Below are 11,423 nucleotides of genomic sequence, written 5' to 3'. Positions count from 1 at the left end.
CCTGGTGCAACCAAATAAATATTTAAAAATAAAAAGAAATGATTTTAGGCTGAGACCTTGTGGCAGGCAGAATTCCAAGGTGGTCCCCAAGATTCCCAGCCCCTGATATATACACCCTCTAACATTCTCCCCTCCCCTTGGGTGTGGGTGGGATTGTGAATATGATAGATTTCATTCCTCTGATTAGGTTATATGACAAAGGTGAAGGATTTTACAGATGTAATTAAGGTCTCCAATCAGTTGACTTTGAGTTAAAAACAAAAGGAAGATTATTCTGGGTGGGCCAGGTTCTAAGGGCCCTTGCTATAGGAAGAGATCTGAAGTGTGAGAGAAATTTGGCTTCTGGCCTAGAAGGGGTAAACTGCCATGCTGTGAGACAGCCTGTGCAGGAAGCCATAGGCAAGAACCTGAGTGAGGGCTCTAGTAGCTGAGAATGGTCCCTGATTGACAGCTAGCAAGAAAATGCGGACTCCAGTCCTACAGCTGCAGGGAAGTAAATACTGCCAACAACCTAAGGTATCTTGGAAACGGATCTTTCCTTAGTTGAACCTTCAGAGAAGGATGCAGCCCCACCTTGATTTCAGCCTTAGGAGACCCTGAGTGGAGGACCCAAGTAAAAGGTGCCAGACTTCTGATCCTTGGAAACTGTGAGATGATAAATTTATGCAGCAAAAGAAAACTAATGCAGACTTGAAGGGGGGTAGGAGTTAGAAGACTAAAGGGAAGAGCATTCCACACAGGGAACAGCATCTGTGAAGGCCCAGAGGTAGAATAATGATAGCTTACATTTACTGAGTGCCTACTGTGTGCCAGGCTTTGCGCTAGGTGCTTTATGTGGTCTTTTTTAGGAACGGAGACATTGCCACTGCTGGTGAAGTTGAAGTGTAAGGTATTAGCGGAGAGTTGCAGGAAGTGAGGTTAGCAAGTGAAAGATCACACAGGGACTTAAAACTGTGTTAAGAATTTTGGATGAATACTAAATGAATTGGGAAGTTATTAAAGGATTTTAAGCAGGAGATGGACGTGATATGATTTGCATTTTTAAAAGATCACTGGCTGTTGTGGGGAGGGCAGATTAGAGGGGGCAGAGTGGATGTGGGGAGGTCAGCTGGGAAAATGTAGCAGTTATTAAGGTGAGAGATGACAAAGGCCTGGACCGGATGATGGAGGTAGAGTTGGAGACAAGTTCCAGGTGTATTTTATGGGTAGAACTGGCAGGATGAGGGGATGGCTTGGATTAGATCATGATGATGGGGAAGGGATGTCCAGGATATCTCCCAGTTTTCCAGTTTGGGAAACTCAAGTATGAAGGCACTTTTTGCTGGATCTTTCCCCATTTCTTCATCTTTCATGCTGGACCTCTTTCACATTGGATCTCTTCTATAATCACTCCTTCCATGATCTCATCCAATCCAATGGCTGTAAATGCTATTTATATGCTGACCCCTAAACGAAATCTCCTAATACCTCCACTTGGGTGTCTAATAGGTCCCTCAAACTTACAAGGTTCAATACTGAACTCTTATGATCCCTCCTACAAGCCTGCTCTGGCCCAGTGTTCGCTATCTTGATAAAGGGCACTTGGTTGCTCAGGCCAAAAACCTCGGAGTCATCTTCGATTCCTTTCTTTTTTCTTTCTTTATTTTAAAATTTGTGTTTGGCTGTGTTGGGTCTTTGTTGCTGCTTGTGGGCTTTCTCTAGTTGTGGAGAGCGGTAGTTGTGGCACAGGGGCTTAGTTGCTCCACAGCATGTGGGATCTTTTTGGACCAGGGATCAAACCCATGTCCCCTGCATTGGCAGGCAGATTCTTAACCACTGAGCCACCGGGGAAGCTCTGGCCTCATGGCTTTTTATTCAACTTGCCAAGCATACTGTAGCCTCAGGGACTCTCCCTCTGCCAGGAATGTCCTTCTTCAGGATACCCTCAAGGTCCATTCCCTCCCTGCATTCAGGACTCTGACCCAGGGCCCTTCCCTGATAGCCTGATTTAAAATACAACTCTTGGGAATTCCTTGGCAGTCCAGCGGTCAGGACATTGTGCTTCTACTGCTGGGGGCCCAGGTTTGTTCCCTGATGGGGGAACTACGATCCCTCAAGCCGCATGGCACGGCCAAAACAAACAAACAAGAAACCAAAAAATGGAACACTCTGTCACTCTCCATTCCCTTAATCTGCATTGTTTTGTTTCCCATGAACTTATCACCACAAGAATACATTACGTTTTTGCTTATCTGTTTCTCCTGCCAGATCGTTGGCAACCCAAGGTGAAGGACTCTGTTTTGTTTCCTCCTGTTCCCTAGTAGCTAGCACAGCATCCGGCAAATAGGAACCACTCAGTAAATATGTGTAGAATGCCTGAGTGAGTGAATCTGTCAAGCTGGGGCAGACTGACAGAGAAGCGGATTTACAGAGAAGTTAAGTCCCAGCCCGAGACATGTTAGATTTGACATGCTCAGGAGACCTCAAACAAGGAGAAATAGATTTCAAGCAGGCAGTCAGTATACTGGTGCATAACTCGGGAGGAACAGGTGAGCTCCGTCTGTGCTCTTGTGTATCTATGTTGGGATGTGTGTACCTCTGCACCTGTGCATATACTTGAGCCTGTGTGCATGCCTCAAGGAGTGCAGGTATGTGTGTGCATGTGTGTATGTGTGTTGGGGGAGGGTTCCTGCTTCTCTTGTATCTATGTGTCTGCTGTGCGTGCACCCGAGGGATGAAGGCATGTGGGCCTATGCTTAGGATGAAGAGAGAAGATGTCTGTTCCTAGCTGCTGAAAAGCAAATGTTTCTGAAGAGTAAAAGCCCTTTCCACACAGCCCTGGAGACTGGACCCTGGCCACAGTGAGAGGCTGAACCAACCAGCTGTTTCTGTGCCTTCCCAGAAGGACTTGAGTATTTGCTTCCAACTAGGCAGGCTGTTCTTCTCAGGGCAGAAATTTGGGTCACAAACGATCTTGGCAAATATTCTTTCTTAGACGGTATTGTTTAGTTTGTTTGGGGGAGGGCGGGGAATGGAGTGGGGAAGGGGGAACCAGGGACAACACAGATCTCTCTGTGTAGCTGGGGAATCACAGGCACTTCAGAAGGCCTGAGCCAGGAAAATGTCAGGTTTTTGCATAGAAATGCAGTGCTGGAAGCTCTAGACTTCAGAAAATGCTGCCTGAGGACTTGGTCCAGGCCAGTGGCAGCAGATGAAGGGTTAGAGCCATCAGTGCCATCTTCTCCCTGCACCCAGCCCGAGATGCCCAAACTCACAGATTATAGTGCTTGCTGAGAAGGGTCCCTCACCTCTGTCCACTGTCCAACCACTTCAGGACCTGCGTTGTTTATGCTGCCCACCTTCTCCTTGTGTCCCTAGTTCTCTCTTTGAATTTTCTAGTTTGATAAAAAAAGTTCATTTAAAAAAAGTGTCATTAAGAATAAAAAAGGACCTGTAACACAGGCTTCACAATTTATAGAGTTAATTCCAAGTACTTTTGATATGCCTCTCATCTATTTGAAAGTTATAAATATTTTTCCTTCTTGGGGAAGCTGGTGGGAGAAACCTTCTGTGCTCAGGTCCCCAACCATTGACAAAGTGTCAGGCCCAGGAACTCTGTGATCCTGGTACAATTCTGACTTTCTGAGGCCTGGGCTCCTGATCTCTGAAAATGACCTCATCTCCCGCCTGTCTCTGGAGCTTATGGGTACCCACTTCCTTCCCCAGCTATCTATCTACCACAGACTGGGCAAGGAGGAAACTGTAGTTCTCTCTCCTCTCCCGTTCTTAGAGCTCCTTGGGTTGAAAGAACCACAGAAAGTACAGAATCATAGTACTCAGGGCTCAGAGGGGCCCTCAGAATCATCGCAATCAGTGTTTTTCAAACTTTGCTGCATAGAGCCCCCAGAGCTCTGCAAAGGGGTCTCAGATGTGGCCAAAAGGTTTGAGGGCAAAAGACAGGATGGAAGCTTTGCTGTGTTTCTTCCTCTTTTATATGGTGGGCTTGTGCATACAAATTCATTGGAGAAAGGGCTTCCACTAACCAAAAGTTTGAAAACCACTTAAGTAGTCCAAATTTTCCTTGAGTGGCTAACCATCCTCCCTTCCTTAGTCTGCTCCATGTCCCTTGGTCTCTGCTGCCCCCATCTCTCCCTCAGGCAGACACCGTGGCTGGGAGATGAAGCACAACTGAAGCCTCTTGCTTTCGCTTACGTGGAGTTTGCACTGTCTGCCACCGTGCAGCCCCTGACTGCTTCTCTTGTCCCAGTTTCAATTTCATTCTTGGTGTTTCTTTTCTCTTTGGGACTGAAAATATTTATTGAGTCAACAAATATCCTTGCACTGTTCTGAACACTAAAACACCCACATTTGGTTAAAATTCTTTAAGTATGAATTCTTGTTTCAAGGAGAAAGTTAAACTTCTGTTTATCATTCTTATAGCCAGGGCAGGTATATTAGATAAGACAGGCATGGTAATAAATGGGTAAATAAATGAATGAATATATTCTTTACTTTTCTTAGTCATTATTCCTCTTCACTACCTGACTCTGAGGCCTGGGGTAGGAGGGAGAGCAGGAGCTCAAGGAATCTTTCTCAGACATGGATGCACAGGTAATAATATTTTTAATAATCATCAGCGGAATTCCCTGGCGGTCCAGTGGTTAGAACTCTGCACTTGCACTGCGGGGGGCCCAGGTTCGATCCCTGGCCGGGGAACTGAGATCCCGAAAGCCATGCAGCCAAGTTAAAAAAAAAACAAAGGAAAAAAACCATCTGTGCACAGGTAATAATACCTATAAAATAACAATAAATGGCTGGCACTGCTCTTAGCATTTTATGTATATTAACTCATTTATTTATTTACTTATTTTTTTTTTTGGCTGCGCGGTTTGCGGGATCTTAGTTCCCTGACCAGGGATTGAATCCGGGCCCTCTGCAGTGAGAGCACCCAGTCCTAACCACTGAACCACCAGGGAACCTCCTAACTCATTTATCTTTACAACAACCCTGCATTGAAGGTCCTATTAGTATATCTGCCCCATAGATGAGGAAGCAGAGGCTCAGACAGGTTAAGTAGTTTGCCCAACATATACAACTACAGTGCCTGGCAACTAGGATCTCTCCACTGGGTGCTCACCGTGGCATTCAAGGCCCTTAACAATCAAAACACAGTGCACATTTGCAGTCTGAACTCCTCTTTCAGATTCTACCTTTCAGATTCTAGCCGTGGACATCCCCTCACTATCCCCCACCCTATCTCTGCCTCCCGAAACCTGACCCATCCTTCAAGGCCCTGCTCAGATGCTACCTTTCCCATGAAGGCTTCCCTGGCCCACCATGCTGGGAAGACTCTCTCCTGCCTTTGTGTTCCCCAGGCATTCTGCCTTGTATCATATTATGCTGTGTGTGTGTGCATGCCCCCCGTGTGTGCGTGTGCAAACCTGGCTCTAAGCCATAAGCTTCCTGAGGGCAGGGCCTCACCAGACCAAGTCAGTACACGTATTAAAAAATAATTACTCCCCCCCCCACAACCTCCCCAAGTCCTTGGCTTTCCTGGGGACTTGCGTTGGGAACAAAAAGTCAGTCCTTGACAAATGTCTGGGACTCTCTGCCAGGTGGGGTCACTTGGCCAGTTGTGAAGCCACAGTTCTCTGGTGGTCTTGTGGTCTTCTCCACTCTGGGGCCCCTCATCCCCCAATACCTCTAGGCTATGGCCCCCCTCTCTACTGAAGATCCCAGGAGCCCCGACCTCAGTGGAGCTGAAGATCCAGGGACACGGGGAGTGGGATGTATGGGGAAACTGGAGCCCCCGCCCCCTTCAGTCTTAATGTTCTGCCCTGATTATGCCTCGAATATGACTCCCAGAGAAGGCAGGGGGGGATGTGGAGACGAAGGAGGACGGCGAAGAGAGGTACCTAGGGAGGGCAGGGGAAGGCAGGCAGAAGGAAAGATACGCGTGGTGGGAGGTGGCAGGAGGTGGCGGTGGCTCGACCTCGGGCCGCTCTGGACTCTTCGCCAGGGCCAAGAAGGACCCGAGTCTGGGCGGCAGAGGACAACTTCTGCCAGCAGCCCGCGGGTCCTGTCCGTCTCCCGCGCTGTGGTGCGCAGCCCCGCGCCAGCCCTCCCGGGGGAGCTGGAGCCCGGGTCGTGCGGTTCCCCACCCGGGGCCACCCGGACGCCCACCCCCACGCCCACCGGCCTCCTCACCTTCGGGACCTGAGGGAGCGACGGGCCAGCGGAGCCCTGAGTCCTGGCCGGGCTGGGTGGGGGGAGGCGCTGTTCTTCCCCGCGCTAGCTGCGCCCGGGGTTCCGCAGCACCCGCCCGGGCTGTGGCGCCATCAGCTACTGCGAGGCTGCGGGGCGGTCGGGCCGGGGCTCCGGGGGGCTCCCGGGCGCCGAGGGGGGTCCGGGGCGGGCTCCAGGCGTAAACACCCAGCAACGTGACCGGAACTGGCGAACGAGCAGTAGGGGGGAAGGGGGGGCGGGAGAGATAAGGGGGGAGGGGAGGGACCTGGGACTGGCGAGGAGGGGCCGTGGGCGGGGCGGGGGGAGGGGAGGCTGGCTGAGCGCGGTCGGGGGAGGGGGAATCCCGGGAGTCCCGGGAGCCCCGGGAGCCAGGCCTAAGGACCCCGGCGGGCTGCCGAACTCGCGGGGCCGGCTTTGCCTGGAAGCTGGAAGGGAAACCCGGGGAACCCGCCGACCACTTGGAGAGCAAGGGCGCGGCGGGCGTATCAGCACCGCGGACAGCGCCCAGGCCCGCAGGCCGCGATCCGCTCCTCCCCTCTGCCCAACCCCTGGCGTAGAAACCAGAGACAGTGCCCCCCACTGGCCCAGGGAAGGGTTGGGGTTGGGGGGTGAGCTGCCCAGGGGTCAGAAAATCTACCCTGTGCCTCAGATCTGTCACTAGCTGTGTGACCTTGGGTGAGTCACGTCACCTCTCTGGGCGGCAGTTAATAAGACATCCCCTTGCCCTCTATTTGAAGGGCCCAAAAGCCAAGAGAAGATCCTTTTAAAACCCTAACTAAAGTCCAGAACATTGGGGTTGATCCGTTTTCACTGTACATGGGAGGCTTCTGGACCGGACTGCTTGGCTTCTAATTCTGGGTCTACCAATACCTTCCTCCTTCTCGGACCCCAGTCTCCTCATCTGTAAAATGGGGTAATGATGGTCTACACGGCTCATAAGATCTTCGGGTTGTCGTGAGATTTAAATGAAATAATGCATGTAAAGTACATACAGCAGTGCTGCGTGCTCGGTAGGAATTCTTGCTTACGATGGCAAGGGACCAGGTGGCACTGAGTGAGTGGCAGATGGTCCAGAGTTCCCTCTGAGTGAGTCATTTCCATCCCTGCCTTCAGGGACTGGAGGAAGGGGCTGAGGGGCTTCAGACTAAAGGTCTGGTCTGGCTTTTCCCACTCTGCTGCCAGCCGAATACTTCCTTCCCTACCCTCCTGGGCCAAATATCCAGAGAAATCTTCTACCTTTGTCTCCAGAACTGGGAGACCTTTGCATGAGGGCCTTGGGGAAGGTTGCAACGACTCATCAGAGGTCATCCTGCCTTTTCTCTATGGATCCCTTTGCTCCCGGTCCTTCCTAGTCAACTTTCAAACCTTAACTGGACTTGAGCGTCAATGGATAAAAGCTTTAGCTGCTCTTGGCAGATTCTCAAAAAATTGAAATTACTCTCTTAGTTGGCTTGACAGGCAGTGGGGTTCAAAGGCAACTCAAATCCCACCCTGTGGTAACTTTAGCTTCTAGCTGTGCTGAAGGTAGCTCCTCTTCACCCCATCTCCCCTGAGGAAACCCCTGGGAGAGGAGCAGAAAGGCCAGCCCAGTCCTGCTGCTTCGTCCCTTGCTGTCCCTCCTGGGGCAGCATTCCTGGGTCATGTATTGTGTTTGTGTCTCCAGCAGGGCTATGGGTCTGATAAACCATTGATTTACCAGTTCTGATGAACCAACCCCTCAATTTCATGAGATATTGGTAAGAAGGAAGAAAGGTATGTTTTGTATCCCCAGAAGGCATGTGGTATGAAGCACCTGAAAACCTGGGCTCTGGTCTGAGCTCTATTACTTACTAGTTAGGTAATTCTGGGGAAGCCTTAACCTCTCTGAGCTCCAGTTCCTCCTTAAAATAGTAAAAAAGGAAAAGCAACATCTACTCTGCCAACAGGATCATTGTGGGGTTGTCATGAGGTGAGAGTGAAAGGGTTTTGTAAAGTGCATGCAGATGGAATTGTTATAACCAGGACCCAAATGTTTTTCTCCTTGATCAGTATCAGGATGGATCCTGGAGGGACTTCCCTGGTGGCACAGTGGTTGAGAATCCACCTGCCAATGCAGGGGACATGGGTTCGAGCCCTGGTCCGGGAAGACCCCACATGCTGCGGAGCAACTAAGCCTGTGCACCACAACTACTGACCCTGGGCTCTAGAGCCTGTGAGCCACAGCTACTGAGCCTGTGTGCCACAACTACCGAAGCCCACGTGCCTAGAGCCTGTGCTCCACAACAAGAGAAGCCACCACAATGAGAAGCCCGCACACCGCAACAAAGAGTAGCCCCCGCTCGCCACAACTAGAGAAAGCCCATGCACAGCAACAATGAAGATCCTATGCAGCCAAAAAAAAAAAGAATCTGCCTTCCAGTGTAGGGGACGCGGGTTCGATCCCTGGTCGGGGAACTAAGATGCCACGTGTCGCGGGGCAACTAAGCCTGCGCATCGCAAGTACTGAGCCCGCGCACCACACGAAAAATCCCATATGCTGCAACTAAGACCCGACACAGCCAAAAAAAAAAAAAAAAGATGGATCCTGGGACTCTGGCTTTTCACCAGCTGAAGCAAACAGCTCCAGATGCCTGTCTGATGAGTGGCCCTGCCTGGTCATGGGGGGGCTCTAGCCTTGCCACAAGAAGTGCTTCTGACAGAGTCCTGCACTGGGCCAAGCTCCCAGCTGGGCCCCTAGGGCTGTCCGTGGGACACTTGCAGGAAGAAGATCCACATGTGAGACAACAAAAGATGTGCACAAAAGCATCCAAGGAATAACTGAAAATGATGAACCAGCAGAGCTAGGGCTTAAGCTTTTGGGCAAGGAGACTTTGAGGTGCCTCCTTGGAGGAGGTTAACAATCAGTCAGCACGCAGAGGACAGTAATACTGAGCAAAGCTGACTGCATGGTCCTATACCTGACATTATGGGGAGACCCAGAGACATATTATGACATACGGAGATTATGATATCGCGGATGATGATGTTGATAATAACACTTACTAAGCATGTTCTATATGCCAAGCCATCCACTAAATACTTAAAAAAGTCATATTTCTATTTTCAAAATTAAACTTGTAACCAAGTCAGAGAAGACTAAATTGTATAAAAAGTGTACGTCAGGCCTCAGAAGTAACATTATTTTGAGCTGAGCACTTTACCCAGATAATCTCATTGAAACTTCAGAGAAATCCTACTGGAAAGGTTTATTCCCATTTGTAGGTGGGGAAAATGAGGCTCAAGAGAGGTTAAGTTTGATACCACCCAGATTGTAAGCAGCAGAGCCAGGATTCAAACTCCAGCCCGATCGAGGCCAGAGGTGGGGGACTTCCCTAGTGGCGCAGTGGTTAAGACTCCGTGCGCCCAATGCGGCGGGCCGGGGCTCGATCCCTGGTCAGGGAACTAGATCCCACATGCATGCTGCAACTAAGAGTTTGCATGCCACAACTAAGGAGCCCGTGTGCTACAACTAAGACTTGGTGCAACCAAATAAATAAATAAAATAAAATCAGTGGCTTAAAAAAAAAAAAAGCCAGAGGTGGGCTTCATCAGGCCCCTCAGAGAGGAGTTGACTCCAGCGGTGGCAGAAGGCACCCACAGTGGTAACAGCTCTGCATTGGTCGGTGTCCTGACAGGGAACAGACGCCACATTTAAAATGAATCATTTGAAGAGAGTTAAGGGACTATCTACAAGGTTGTGGGGCAGAGTTTAAGAACAAAGGATAGGCAGAGATGTTACCATCCCTAGGCCTGGAGGGACAAGGAAGGCAGTTATGAGACTTCAGAAAGGATGGGTATGGGGAGAGGGCTACCTGGCAGGAGCTGTGGCTTTCCTTAAAATGAAGCATCTGACCCACAGGGACCTGGGAGGGAGCTGAGGAATAAATATCCCAGCCTCACTCTCCTCTTTCCTCCCCATCTCCTGCTGGCGCCTCCTCAAGCCAGTCCCAATCAGAAGCCAGAAGTTAAGGGAGTCCATTGACGCTGCTTGCATAGGTTGACTTCCTGGGACACAAGCAGAGTAGAGAAAGGTGTGGAAAGGTTCTGGAGGAAGGAGATATCTGGCACAACCTTCCTCAACTTGGGCCCCATTTGCTGTTCTCTGCCAGGCTGCTGCCCACTAAGTGCTCCAGCAATGGTAGACACCAAGATGCTCTAAACAGGGCGGCAGGTGACAGTGTTACAGGGATACCCTCTTTTCTTCAAAGACTATGGCCATCTGTCCTGACCCCAAAAGACCACCCAATCTGGGTCCCTTAGGATGCTGTGGCTAGAGGGATTGGGCGCTCTGGGACTGGAGACCCAACCAGAAGTTACTGTGGATAAGCCTTTTAGTCAGCTTACCTTAAGAATGAAAGATCAAACTAGGGCAAGACTGTACTCTACTCAGGGGTGAAATGGCTGATTTGGATAAAATGGTCCCTAAAATCTCAGCTCTGACTTTTGGAGTTTGAGATCATTCCTCAACCACTAGCGTGGCAACAGGAATGAGCTGTGTGTGTGTGTGTGTGTGTGTGTGTGTGTGTGTGTGTGTGTGTGTGTGTGTACTAGGCCACAATTCAGCCTCAGACACATCCCCTCTGCCTCCGTCCTGCCCACATCCTCCTCCTTCTAGGGCAGAGAGCTCAGATGCTCGCCTGGCAGACTTCATTGAAGGGATCCTGAGAGGTTCCACCGCCTGTGCCTGAAGTTCTTCCATTTCAGACCACTTTCCATGATCTTGGGCAGCTAGCTCCCCAGTTCTTTCATGATCTGGTGTAACTGTGGCCACTTTTTCCCTTAATTTTTCCCTAACTTTGTATTAGCTTTGCCACACGTAATGCTCCACATTTTGCCTTAAACGTACCACTTCCTTCAGCCAATTCTTTTAAATATTGTGTTTTGTTACAGAAGCATTAGAATTATACTTCAGAAAGGTTGGGAAATGCAGTAACAAAAATCTACCTGTAATCCTACTGCCCTAGTGCAACTAGTATTATTTTTGTGTATTATCTTCTAGTTTGTTCGTATGAATGATGATTTACATAGTCATCTTCATGGCATATCTGATTTTTTTTTTTTTTTTTTGCCATGCCACGCAATTTGTGGGATCTCAGTTCTCTGACCAGGGATTGAACCTGGGCCACAGCAATGAAAGCCCAGAGTCCTAACCACTGGGCAACCAGGGAACTCCCTGGCAT

The 11,423-nt window shown here is 49.9% G+C and overlaps 1 non-coding gene across 1 annotated transcript; it reads left to right on the top strand.

Annotated features, from left to right (window-relative positions):
- Positions 1-4,622: 4,622 nt before the first annotated feature.
- Positions 4,623-4,695, top strand: TRNAA-UGC. The gene has a single exon. It is a non-coding gene; the product is annotated as a tRNA-Ala (tRNA).
- Positions 4,696-11,423: the final 6,728 nt, after the last annotated feature.

The sequence above is a fragment of the Phocoena sinus genome, chromosome 20, assembly GCF_008692025.1.
Source record: "Phocoena sinus isolate mPhoSin1 chromosome 20, mPhoSin1.pri, whole genome shotgun sequence".
Lineage (NCBI taxonomy): Eukaryota > Metazoa > Chordata > Mammalia > Artiodactyla > Phocoenidae > Phocoena > Phocoena sinus.
This window is presented reverse-complemented; position numbering and strand designations above follow the sequence as displayed.